We start from the raw sequence: 13,475 nt of genomic DNA, 5'->3' as shown, positions 1-13,475 counted from the left end.
CCCAGAGAGGAAGAGGAAACAGAGATAATGAATATTTAGCTAGTCTCTGCCACAGCTCATAATGTATTTCTCAAAGCCCTTGTGAAAAGAGCGTCCACACAGTTAAAGGGTGATTTAAACAGGTTACGCGTGATGAATGAATTGAACCCAACATTCTTTTTTTTTTTTTCTTTTTAGGGCTGCCCCCACACCATATGGAAGTTCCCTGGCTAGGGGTTGAATCAGAGCTGCAGCTGCCAGCCTACACCATAGCCACAGCAATGCTGGATCCAAGATGCATTTGCAAACTTCACTGCAGCTTGGGGCAAACCAGATCCTTAACTCCCTCATCGGGGCCAGGAATCAAACCCGCATCCTCATGGACACTAACTGGGTTCTTAACCTGCTAAGCCACAATGACAATCATTCCTGATTCCAACATTCTTATTGCCCTAAACATGTGGAAGGCAGCTACCACCAACGCCACTAGCATTTAGATCCCTCCCTCTACATTGTACATCTGGCATCTTAACTTCAATTAACATATAGGGTACTGTTGAGTCCAGGTTTCAACCAATCAATAGGAAAAATCTCAGAAATACTCCTGGCTGTTTCTGCTAACATAGAACATCCAGGAATGCTGATAAGTGCAGGCATACTGAAAATCTTGGCGCAGAGCTCCTGCTGTGGCACAACTGGATGGGTGGCATCTCTGGAGCACTGGGATGTAGGTTCGATCCCCGGCCTGACACAGTGCGTTAAGGATCTGATGGCTGTGGGATAGCAACCTGGACTTGGATTTGATCCCTAACCCAGGAACTCCATATGCTGCGGGGTGGCCAAAAACAAAGAGAAAGATTAGAAGGGATTTGAAAAGTTTGGCCCTACCACACCCGATAAAGACATCACGAGGTAATTACAGACCAATATCCCTTATGAACATGGATGAAAAACTTCTCAACAAAATACTAACAAACCAAATCCAACAGAATGTTAAAAGGATGACACACCATGATCAAGTGGGATTCATCCCAGAAATGCAAGAGTGGCTCAACATCAGAAAATCAATCAATAAAAACAACAACAACAACAACAACAAAATGGTGAGCTGCTGCCTATCCTGAAAGGAGAAAACTAATCAGTGTGGGACTTGGTGCCCAGCTACTGCAGGAAGGACCTCACTCCACTGAGTGATCCAGTCCTCTGAGGTGGCCGAGGAGTAGAAGATGCTCATCCCTGGTTAATGCTTTGTGTATTTCACAAGGCTGTGCCAAGTGAATGTATGTGACTTTTTTTCCACCAAAATTAGAACGCAATAAACACCTTCAAGTTCAATTAAAAAAAAAAAAAGAGAGAGAGAGAGTTCCCGTTGTGGCTCAGCTGTTAACGAACCTGACTAGCATCCATGAGGACGTGGGTTCCATCCCTGGCCTTGCTCAGTGGGTTAAGGATCCGGTGCTGCCATGAGCTGTGGTGTCGGTCGCAGACTCGGCTTGGATCTCGAGTTGCTGTGGCTGTGGCGTAGGCCAGCAGCTGTAGTAGTTCCAATCAGACCCCTAGACTGGGAACCTCCATATGCTACAGCTACGGCCCTAAAATGACCAAAAAAAAAAAAGAAAAAAAGAAAAAGGAAAAGAAAATCAATCAAGTTTAATAGAACAAAGGAAAAAAACCTATGTGATCATCTCAATTGATGCAGAAAATAGCAAACATCAGAGAGGATGTGGAGAAATTGGATCCCTTCTATGTCGCTGGTGGGAATGAAAAATGATGCAGCCACTGCTTAAAAATAGTCTTGTCAGGAGTTCCCGTTGTGGCGTGGTGGTTAACGAATCCGACTAGGAACCATGAGGTTGTGGGTTCGATCCCTGCCCTTGCTCAGTGGGTTAAGGATCCGGCGTTGCCGTGAGCTGTGGTGTAGGTCGCAGACGTGGCTTGGATCCTGAATTGCTGTGGCCCTGGTGTAGGCCGGCAGCTGTGGCTCTGATTCGACCCCTAGCCTGGGAACCTCCATATGCCATGGGTGCGGCCCTAAAAATAAAAAAAAATTTAAAAAGTTTTGGAATTAGATAATGGTGATGGTTGTACAACATTGTGAAGCGTAATTAATGCCAACTAACTGCACACTTGAAAATGTTTAAAATGGCAAATTTTGTTATATAAATATATATTATATAATATATAACACATATATATTACTACAATAAAAATGTTTGGCCCTATATAAAATTACATTTATTTCTCTGACTTTCTCCTGGGGCATGCAGGAATCTGAATCCAATAATGAGTAGGGAGTCACCAAAGGGTGATAAACAGCCACACCTGCGGCATGTGGCCATTCCCAGGCTAGGGGTCGAATTGGAGCTTCAGCTGTCGGCCTACACCACAGCCACAGCCACAGCAGATCCGAGCTGCATCTGTGACCTATGCTGCAGCTTGCAGCAATACGGGATCCTTAACTCACTGTGCCAGACTAGGGAGTGAATCCACAACCTCATGGCTACTAGTCGAGTTCTTAACCTGTTGAGCTGAAACGGGAACTCCATGAATGGATCTTGAGAAAGATTCGCCAGATCATTAGAGGGTCTCCAAGCCATTCAGATCTAGCCATATTAGACTGGAGAGGAAGAGCTGCCTCTGCTGCCAAGGGAGGGTCAGTGGAGGCTGGGGTTCAGGGAACTCAGGGAAATCAACCCTGATGTTTCAATTTCCAGGGTCCCACTCTTCCTGCAACAGTGGACTTTTGGTTTCACATAAGAGACCTGGAGATCTTGTGCATTTAGCCTGTATTGTAATTCAGCAACGTGCAGGATTTGGCTTTATGTCTGATTTCAGGCTACATCAGTCCGGTGATTAGAAGAGATCCAGAGATCTCTTGTTTTTTGATACAGACTTTATTTTTTAGAGCAACTTTAGGTTCAGCAGAGTATAACAGGCCATGATGTTCTACATCCTTACCAATCCTTGGCACTGTCCACTTCTAACTTTTGCCAATCTGAGGAACATGAAATGGTTTAAATTGACATGATCTTAATAACTAATGAAATTGAGCACTCTTTCATATACTTACTGGCCACTTGGGTATTCTCTCATGATATGCTCATTCAACTCTTTGGAATATTTTTTCTATTGATTTTTTTTGTCTTTTTGCCTTTTCTTGGGCTGCTCCTGCGGCATATGGAGATTCCCAGGCTAGGTAGGGGTCGTAGGCCGCCAGCCTACGCCACAGCCACAGCCACGCAGGATCCGAGCCGTGTCTGCAGCCTACACCACAGCTCACGGCATTACCGTATCCTTAACCGACTGAGCGAGGCCAGGGATCGAACCCTCAACCTCGTGGTTCCTAGATAGATTAGTTAACCACTGAGCCATGACGGGAACTCCTATTTTTTTCTATTGATTATCCATCTTTCTCTTTCTCTTGTTGAACTGTAGGATTTCATTTTATAATCTAGACATGACGTCTTTGATGGTTTCAAGTGATACAACTATATCTTTTCCCATGATGTAACTTATCTTGGCATGGTTTATGGTGGTTCTAGGTAAAAAGAAGTTGCTTCCTTTTCTTTTTTCTTTTTAGGGCTGTACCTGTGGCATATGGAGGTTTCCAGGCTAGGGGTCGAACTGGAGCTGCAACTGGGCCTACGCCATAGCCACAGCAATGTGGGATCCCAGCTGAGTCTACGACCTACACCACAGCTCACAGTCATGCTGGACCCTTAACCCACTGAGGGAGGCCAGGGATCGAAACTGTATTCTCAGGAATACTAGTCGGATTCATTTCCGCTGCGCCACAATGGGAACTCCAGACTCAAAGATTTTAAAAACAAATTATGGTTACCAAAGGGGAAACGTGGGGCAGGAGGGATAAATTAAGGAGTTGGAATTGACATATACACACTACTATATATAAAATAGATGAGTAACAAGGACTTACTGTATAGAACAGGGAAATCTACTCGATACTGTGTAATAACCTATATGGGAAAAGAATCTGAAAAACAATGGTTATATATATATATGTATAACTGATTCATTTTGCTGTACACCTGAAACTAACACAACTTTGTAAGTCAGCTATACTCCAATAAAATCAGTCGAGTTCCCCAAAACAATGACTACCCATTAAGGCCATTTCAACCCCTCACCTACTGCCAGGAGGGGTTCCGAGTTGGAGTCCTTTCCTTTCTTTACCTGCTAATCAGTCCTCATTCTCTTCTAAGGACCTCTCTTCCAGAACATCCCTGTCCTGTGGACAATGGCATCCTCTGTGTTGCCCTGTGATCAGCTCCAGACAGAGGTGTAGACCAAAAGCCAGGTCTTTCCTTAAGACTGGGGCTTAGGGTCAGGCTGGACCAGGGGTTGGTGCATCCGTTCCTCTATTACTCAGCCGGGTCTGTCCTGCTGTGTGGTCACCCTGTTCAGCTTGTAGCTTGACCTGGGACAGCCTGATATCGATCCTTCTACACAGCCAACCTTTGCGGGTGAAAAGCTGAGGCCCCAGGGGAGCAGAAAGGGGCCCAGAAGAAGCAGGCACATTGAAGGATGCTTGGAGGGGAGGAGTCATCCACCCAGGGGCTGTTGAACTGCCTGGGTGCAAATGCTGCCTCCATCTATTACTGGCTGGGTGGTTTTTGGCAAATGACTTATTGTCTCAGGGCCCACATCTGAATTTTTTATTTTTATTTTTTGTCTTTTTTAGGGCCGCATCCATGGCATATGGAAGTTCCCAGGCTACAGATTGAATCGGAGCCTTCGAATTGGTGGAATCATTTTTATTAGAATCCATGTATAAGTGATCCCATATTTATATAGGCATGAAAAAGGCCAAAAATAGCCATGAATGCTGAAGAACAATGTCAGAGGTTTGGCCCCATCAGATAATCCGATTTTTTTTTCCTTTTTAATTCCACACCTGCAGGATATGAAAGTTCCCCGGGCTAGGGGTCAAATCAGAGCCACAGCTGCCGGCCTATGCCAGCCCAGCAACGCCAGATCCCAGCCGCATCTGTGACCCACACCACTGCTCACGGCAACACCTTAACCCACTGAGTGAGACCAGGGATCAAATCCAAGTCCTCATGGATACTAGTCGGGTTTGTTACTGCTGAGCCACTCAGGGAACTACTATTTTTTATTTTTATTTTTTATAGATGCACCTACAACATATGGAAGTTTCCAGGAATCTGAGCCACAGCTGCCACCTATGCTGCAGCCACAGCAACACTGGATCCTTTAACCCACTGAGCTGTGCTGGGGATCGAACCCATGCCTCCACAGCAACCCCAGCCACTGCAGTCGGATTCTCAACCCACTGCAGTGCAGAGGGAACTCCTGCTCAGAAACTTTTGAAAATATTCTTTCTTTGGATCAGCTCACAAACTCATGAAACAGCAGAGAATGATGTTCTTGTCTTTCTACAAAGCTGAAAACAGGTGGGAGGCCTTGTATTTAATTAGACTCAACAGACTGACAGGACCACTTCCCATGGAAATCAGATCAAAAGGCAAACTCTTAACAGATGAAGGCTCCTCTGTATAAAACAATAAATATAACAATGTATTACTTGAATCTCAGGGTGTTCAGAACAAACTCTAGATGCAAAGCCTTTACATCTCCCTATCACTGTGGCCTCACTCAATACACAAATTTATTTGTTTCAAAATATTCATAAGGAGTTCCACGGTAGCAGTGGCGTTTCTGCAGTATCAGGATGCAGGTTTGATCCCTGGCCCAGCACAGTGGGTTAAAGGATCTGGTGCTGCAGCTGTGGCATAGATCAAAACTGTGGCTTGGCTCTGATCCCTGGCCCAGGGATGCCATATGTCGAGGGGCAGCCAAAAATGAAAAAAAAAATTCATAAAAATGCAATGCATGATCTGAATTGAGTCCTTTTGCTATAGATTATAGGGATATTTTTAGGATAGTTGGTGAAATTTTAAACGGGATGTGAGGATTGGGTAGTAGTGTTTGAATCAACATGAACTTCATGTATTGTAGTTATTTAGGAAAATGTCCTTGTTGGTAGAAAAGCGCACTAAAATACTCAGGAGTGATGGGGAACGAGGCCTGCAACTTGCTCTCAAATGGTTCAGGAAAAAGTTCTATGGGAGTTCTTGCCGTGGCACAATGGGATCAGTGGCATCTCTGCAGCACCAGGATGTAGGTTTGATCCCCAGTCTGGCACAGTGGGTTAAAGGCTCCAGCTGCAGCAACACTGGTGTAGGTTGCAACTGCGGCTTGGGTCTGATTTCCGGCCCGGAAACTCCATATGCTGTGGTGCGGCCAAAAGAGAAAAAAAATTCTCTCTGCTCCTCTTGTAAACTTTGTGACTGCTCCAAAATGAAAAGCAATTCATGAAAGATTTGCTTGAGTATTTTTAACCTAGAATAATCTGTTTGGCATTGTTGCTTCTCTCCATCATTTTGCAGGCATATATCACTTTTTGCCATCTGCAGCAGGTGAACCATAGTTTGTGAAATTCTGGTGCATTTCAGTGACCCAAAGAAATATTTGCAAAAAAAAAAAAGTTGTCGTTTTGGTGGAAATTTTACAAACTTTAAAGAAATGTTCCCTCCCCATGATATCTGTCAAGATGCCATCTCTTTTCCAAGTATGTCAGACCGTGGATTATTGTGGTAGCTTAACTAGGTGGTAACTCCAACTGCAGCTGCTACACCAGATGTGGTTGAGCTTGAGCTAATTAACACATGTATTTAGCAAATGCTTTTGTTTCTGCATCCCTGTCCTTAAGGCCCACCAGAAATAGTTTGCTTTCAGCTGGCAAAGCCAGAAATATACCTTACACAGCCCTACCTAAGGGTTAGATCTAGCCCTATGTCATAATCTAGTTTGCATATTTCTTTATTACTTTTCCTTTCCACATGACAGCACACTGGTCCATTACATTGATATTATGCTGAGTGGATCTAGTGAGCAAGAAGTAGCAGCTACCCTAGACTGATCGGTAAGAAGACATTTTATTGTCAGAAGGTGGGAAATAAGTCTGACACAATTTCAGGGGCCTTCTACCCCAGTGAAATTTCTAGGGGTCAAGTGGTAGGAGCATATTGAAATATCCCTCCTAAGGTAAAGGATGCACCTTGCCCTCCTACAATCAAGAAAGAGGCACAATGCCTAGCAGTGCTCTTTGAATTTTGGAGGCAACATATTCATTTGGGTGGGCTATTCTGGTCCATTTGCCAAGTGACCCAGAAGGCTGCTAGTTCTGAGTGAGACCCAGAACAGAAGGCTCCTCAACAGATCTAGGCTTCTGTGCAAGCTGCTCTGTCACTTGGGCCATGTCATCTAGCAGATCCAATGCTGGAAGTGCTTGAAGTGTCAGTGACAGATAGGGATGCCGTTTGGAGCCTTTGGCAGTCTCCTATAAGTGAACTGCAGCACAGGCCTTTAGCAGTTTGGAGCAAGGCCCTACCATCTTCCACAGATAACTATTCTCCTTCTGAGAAACAGCTCTCGGCCTGCTAGAGAATGAACACTTGACCATGGGCCACCAAGTTACCATATGATCTGAGCTTCCTATCACAAACTAGGCATTATCTGGCCCAAGCCACAAAGTTGGGCGTGCACAGCAACACTCCAACATCAAATAGAAATGGCAAATACTCGGGAGTTCCCATTGTGGGTCAGTGGTAACGAACCCAACTAGTATCCATGAGGATGTGGGTTCGGTCCCTGGCCACGCTCAGTGGGTTAAGTATCCGGTGTTGCCGTGAGCTGTGGTGTAGATTGCAGACTTGGCTCAGATCCTGCCATTGCTGTGGCTGTGACGTGGGCCGGCAGCTGCAGCTCCGATTCGACCCCTAGCCTGGGAACTTCCATATGCCACATGTGTGGCCCTTAAAAAATAAGCAAAAAAAAAAAATGTGGCATATATGTGATTGGGCCCATGTAGGCCCTGAAAACACAAGTAAGTTACATAAAGAAATGGCTGAAATGTCCACGGTCCCCACCCCAGCTACACCACCTTCTCTACCCCTGACTGCACCTGTGGCCTCACAGGGCGCTCCCTGTGACCAGCTGACAGAGGAAGAAAAGTCTCAGGACTGGTTTACTGACGGTTCTGCACAACCTGCAGGTGCCACCCAAAAGTAGACAGTTATAGCACTACAGCCCCTCTCTTGGGCATCCTTGAAGGACAGGGGCAAAGGGGCACTTTGCCAGTGGGCAGAACCCTGCCCAGTGCTCCTGGTGCTTCACTTTGCCTGGAAGAAGAAATTGTCAGACCTGTAATTACATATCAACTCATGGGCTGTGGCCAACGGTTTGGCTGGATGGTAGAAGGAACACGATTGGAAACCTGGTGACAAGGAAATTTGGGGAAGAGTTATGTGGATAGACTTTAATAAAACATGAAGATAACTGAATCCCATGGCAATGTTCACTGGATCGTGACCCTAACAGAGGATTTTAATAATCAAGTGGATAGGTTGACCCATTCTGTGGATACCTGTCAGCCTCTTTCCCCAGCCACCCCTATCTCATTGCCCAAGGGGCTCATGAACAAAGTGGCCACGGTGGCAGCAATGGGGGTTGGGCATGGCCTCTGCAACATGTACTTGTATTCATTAAAGCTGACCTGGCCACGGTTACCACGGAGACTACAGCCAGCAGCAGAGACCAACACTGAACCCTTTATATGCCACCATTCTCCAGGGTGATCAGCCAGCCAACCTGGCGGCAGGCTGCTTCCCATCACAGAAGGGGAAGCATTTTGTCCTTACTAGATATGGACTTGCCTTCCTTACACACAATGCTTCTGCTAAAATCATTACTCATGGACTTACAGAATGCTTTACGCACCATGATGGTATTCCACACAGCATTGGTTCTGATCAAGGAAACTCACAAAAAGTGCAGCAATGGGCCCATGCTGATGGAATTCACTGGTCTTACCATGTTCTCTACCATCGTAAAGCAGCTGGCCTGATGGGACAGTGGAATAGCCTTTGGAAGAGTCAGTTACAGGGCCAGTTAGGTGGCGATACCTTGCAGGGCTAGAGTAATGTGTCGTGCTGTTTCTCTCATAGCTGGGATTCAGGGGTCCAGGAATCAGGGGGTGGAAATGGGAGTGGCACTACTCACTATTACTAGTGACCCACATGCAAAATGTTTGCTTCCTGTTCCCACGACCTTATGCTCTGCTGGCCTAGAAGTCTTAGTTCCAAAGGGATGAGCGCTTCCACAAGGAGACAAAACAATGATTCCATTGAGCTGGAAGTTAAGACCTGCCACTCTGGGCACCTAATGCCTCTGAATCAAATAGGCCAAGAAGGGAGTTACTGCACTGGCTGGGGTAATTGATCCTGACAACCAAGGAACATGGGGCTGCTACTGTATAACAGAGGGAAGGAAGAATATGTCTGCAATACAGGAGATGCCCTGGGGTATTGTATGTCCTGAGGCTAAAGTAAATGGAAAACTAAAACAACCCAATCCAGGCAGGATTGGTAGTGACCCAGACCCTTTAGGAATGAAGGATTGGGTTACCCCATTGTGTAAAGAACCACAACCACAGCTACCTGAGGTGCTGGTGGAAGGCAAAGGAAATACAGAATGAGTAGCAGAAGAAGGTGGTTAAAAATAACAACTATGAGAGTTCCCATTGTGGCTCAGTGGCAAAAAACCCAACTAGTATCCATGAGGATGTGGGTTCGATCCCTGGCCTCGATCAGTAGGTTAAGAATCTGGGTGATGCCATGAGCTGCGGTGTAGGTCGCAGAGGTGGCTCGGATCTGGTGTTGCTGTGGCTGTGCTGTAGCTCCCATGTGACTCCTAGCCTGGGAACTTTCATATGCCATGGATGCGGCCCTAAAAAGAAAAAAAAAAACTATGACCATTTACAGAAATGAGGACTGTCATGTCATGACTACTATGGTTTAAAGAGATGCCTATGAATGTCAACTTGACAAGGTGTAAACTTGTGATAATTAATTCTATGTGTCAGCTTGACTGGGCCACTGACTGCCAGCTGTTTAGCCAAACATTATCCTAGGTGTTTGTTTGTTTGTTTTGTCTTTTTGCCATTTCTTGGGCCGCTCCCGCAGCATATGGAGGTTTCCAGGCTAGGGGTCAAATTGCAGCTGCAGCCACTGGCCTACACCACAGTCACAGCAACACCAGATCCGAGCCACGCCTGCGACCTACACCACAGCTCATGGCAATGCCGGATCCTCAACCCAGTGAGTGGGGTCAAGGATCGAGCCCGCATCCTCATGGATACTAGTTGCGTTCATTACTGCTGAGCCATAACGGGAACTCCCAAAACATGCTAAAATTGGCACAAAAGCGAGGTCTTAAATAGTCCAGTGAGTTATTAAGGAAACTGAGATGGTAATCAAGGAACTCTCCTCCTCCAAACCCCAGTTGATTTGCAGGTGAGTTGTAGCAAACTTTCAAGTTTCCGATTTTATGCATGATAACAGAAGAGTAAAAATTATCCATTTAGTTTTTTGGGCTTAGTGAAACTGAGATTGCAAAAACAGATAAGGAGAACCCAAGAAAAGAAAATCCTAGGACCGTTTCATTTATGAAACAAAAATCCACAATAAAATGTTAGCTAAGACATATTAATAGTGTATTCAAAAGTACAGATGATGACCCAGGAATATAAAAATGATAAGGTTCAATATCAAGTCACCATATATGTGGCCTAAAGGATAAAAGTCTTAAGATTAGTTTGACTGATGCAGAATAATTTGCTATATTCCTTTTATGCTGAAGTTAGTGCATTTTCTTGATTTTTTAAGAACTGTGTAAGGTGGGTTCCATTAGTAGCGAATTCCATTTCAGAACAGTTAAAGGTATATTGGATGTGATGAGTCTCAGGTGACACTGAGGCATATGGAGGATCAGCAGAGCAGTCTAGTTTCCTTAGGGGCGGTGGGGCCTGGGAAGGCAGTCCAACTTATTTGTTGTTGATGATGGGTGAAGGGAGAGTTTTGAGTAATTGGGTTGCCCCAAGACAGAGAAAAAAGTGTTGCTCAGATCAACCTCAAAGAAGTCTGAGCTGGGTTCATGGAAAATGAAAGGAGTGACATATTCATTAACAAGGTGTGGCTCCTGAATGTGGTGGCAGACCTATTTGTTCTTTGAAATAAATTTGCTTTCCTTCCTTCCCTTCTTTTTTTCTTTCCCTCCCTTCTTGCCTTCCTCTCTTTGCCACACCTGTGGCATGCAGAATTTCCTGGGCCAGGGAGGGATAGAACCCATGCCATAGCAGTGACCTATGCCACAGCAGTGACAACACCAGATTCTTTAACTGCTAGGCCACCAAGGAACTCCACAATTTTTATTCTAATGGGAGTGTCCTAAGCAGCTGTCCTCCCTTGTTAAAGTCAGCTGTCTGCAAGTTGACTGGGATGCCTGCAGGAGCCCTACCCAGAAAGCTGGCTACTGTGGGTCAGATGAGGTTGTCACAGAGGGCACAGGGAGGTCCAATTATACTCCCAACAGGCTTACACCATATTACTACGCTTAATTTGAAAGGATTAGTTCTACCTGATATGTTAGTAGATACACAAGGGTTAGGCAGGAAGACACATACATACCTTAGTGAAGCATCCCACGGTAACAGGAAGCCATTTCACAAGATTAGGGATAACTAGTTTGATCTCAATTTCAATTCTAGCAAACAGACCTAATGAGGCAAACTCAGCATGAGGACACAGGGTAGAACAGGTGGCCTTGATGTCAGGGGGGAAATGCCCATTTGCCCATCAAAAGAGACAGGGCTCCTAGGATTGGGAAACAAAAGGAGGCAGTTTGGCTAGGAGTGATCTGAGTATACTCAGTGTAACCCTCATGATTCATTTCCAGGCTGAGGATGGCTGAGATTTACTCAAGCACTCAGTTTTCCAATCTCCAGGTTTTTGTTTGATTTTAAAATCATAAAGGCAAATTCCAAGACACGATCCAACATGGGACTGTGCTTCTTCAAAGTTATGAGGGTTTGATCTTCGGCTCTTTCATTTCCTGCTTTCGCTGCTGGTTTTTCTGGGGGTTTTTGTTTGTTCGTTGCTTTTTAGGGCTGCACCCGTGGCACATGGAAGTTCCCAGCTGAGGGTCCAATCGGAGCTACAGCTGCCAGCCTACGCCACAGCCACAGAAACTCAGGATCCCGAGTCACATCTGTGACCTTCACCACAGCTCATGGCAATGCCAGATCCTTAACCCACTGAGCGAGGCCAGGGATTGAACCCACAACCTCAAGGTTCCTAGTCGGATTTGTTTGCAATGCACCACAATGAGAACGCCTGGTTTTTCTGTTTTATTGTGAAATTGGCTGATGTGCCAAGGGCTGCATTGGAATCCTTCTGGAATGCTGGGCAGGAGCCCACACATACAACTTTGCAGAGATGACCACTCAGAGAGGCCTTCCAAAATCCTGCACCTTGGGAGACTTTCTGTAGTTTATTGTAATAATCTATTGGGTCCTTGTGTAACTTGACTTTGCACCTATTAGTTTTAGACAAATCAGATTTATAAGGCCCAGATGCTTAGTCACTATTCACTGAATAGTCACTATTCAGGTGAAGAAAGTAGAAGAAACTGTCCTCCACGGGTCATATCTTTCCTTATTATCTTTGACTATTAGAACATGTATTATCATTTATTATTATTTTCTTTCTACAGATGCACCTGCAGCCTATGGAAGTTCCTGGGGGACTAGGGGTTGATTTGGAGCTGCAGCTGCTGGCCTACGCCACAGCCACAGCACAACACCGGACTCGAGCCACATCTGCGACCTATACGGCAGCTTGTGGCAACGCCAAATCCTTAACCCAGAGTGAGGCCAGGGATCCAACCCGCATCCTCATTGACACTATGCTGGGTTCTTAATCCACTGAGCCTAAAGGGGAACTCCCTATATTATTTATTTATCTATGCATTCCATTTTAATCCTCCACTCCCATTTCCGACCCTCTGTCCCCACAGGCAGATATTCTAACATGTTTATATGATTCTTTTTTTCTTTTTGGTCCTTGTCTTTTTAGGGCCGCACCCGTGGCATATGGAGGTTCCCAGGCCAGGGGTCTAATCAGAGGTATAGCTGCCAGCCTACACCACAGCCACAGCAATGCCAGATCTGAGCCACATCTGCGACCTACACCACAGCTCATGGCAACGCCAAATCCTTAACCCACTGAGTGAGGCCGGGGATTGAATCCACCACCTCATGGTTCCTGGTCAGATTTGTTTCCGCTGGGCCATGAGGGGAGCTCTTATTATGATTCTCTTTGAGTCTATGTGTTCTGTCAGGTGTAAATGTTATTAGGTTTGAAAACGGTTTCTTCTGATGTTTTAACTGCATTCAACACAGAAAAGTTTCTAAAACTTATTTGTACAGTTTAAGGAATAATAATACACCCATATATCCACCAAGCAGGTTCAGAACTAGATAGAACTTTACAGAAGATGCCTGTGTATCTTTTTGCATACCCCGCTTTCCCTGCCCCAGAGGAAAGCATTATCCT

The sequence above is a fragment of the Phacochoerus africanus genome, chromosome X (genome assembly GCF_016906955.1).
Source record: "Phacochoerus africanus isolate WHEZ1 chromosome X, ROS_Pafr_v1, whole genome shotgun sequence".
Classification (NCBI taxonomy): Eukaryota; Metazoa; Chordata; class Mammalia; order Artiodactyla; family Suidae; genus Phacochoerus; species Phacochoerus africanus.
Note: the sequence above shows the minus strand (reverse complement) of the source record.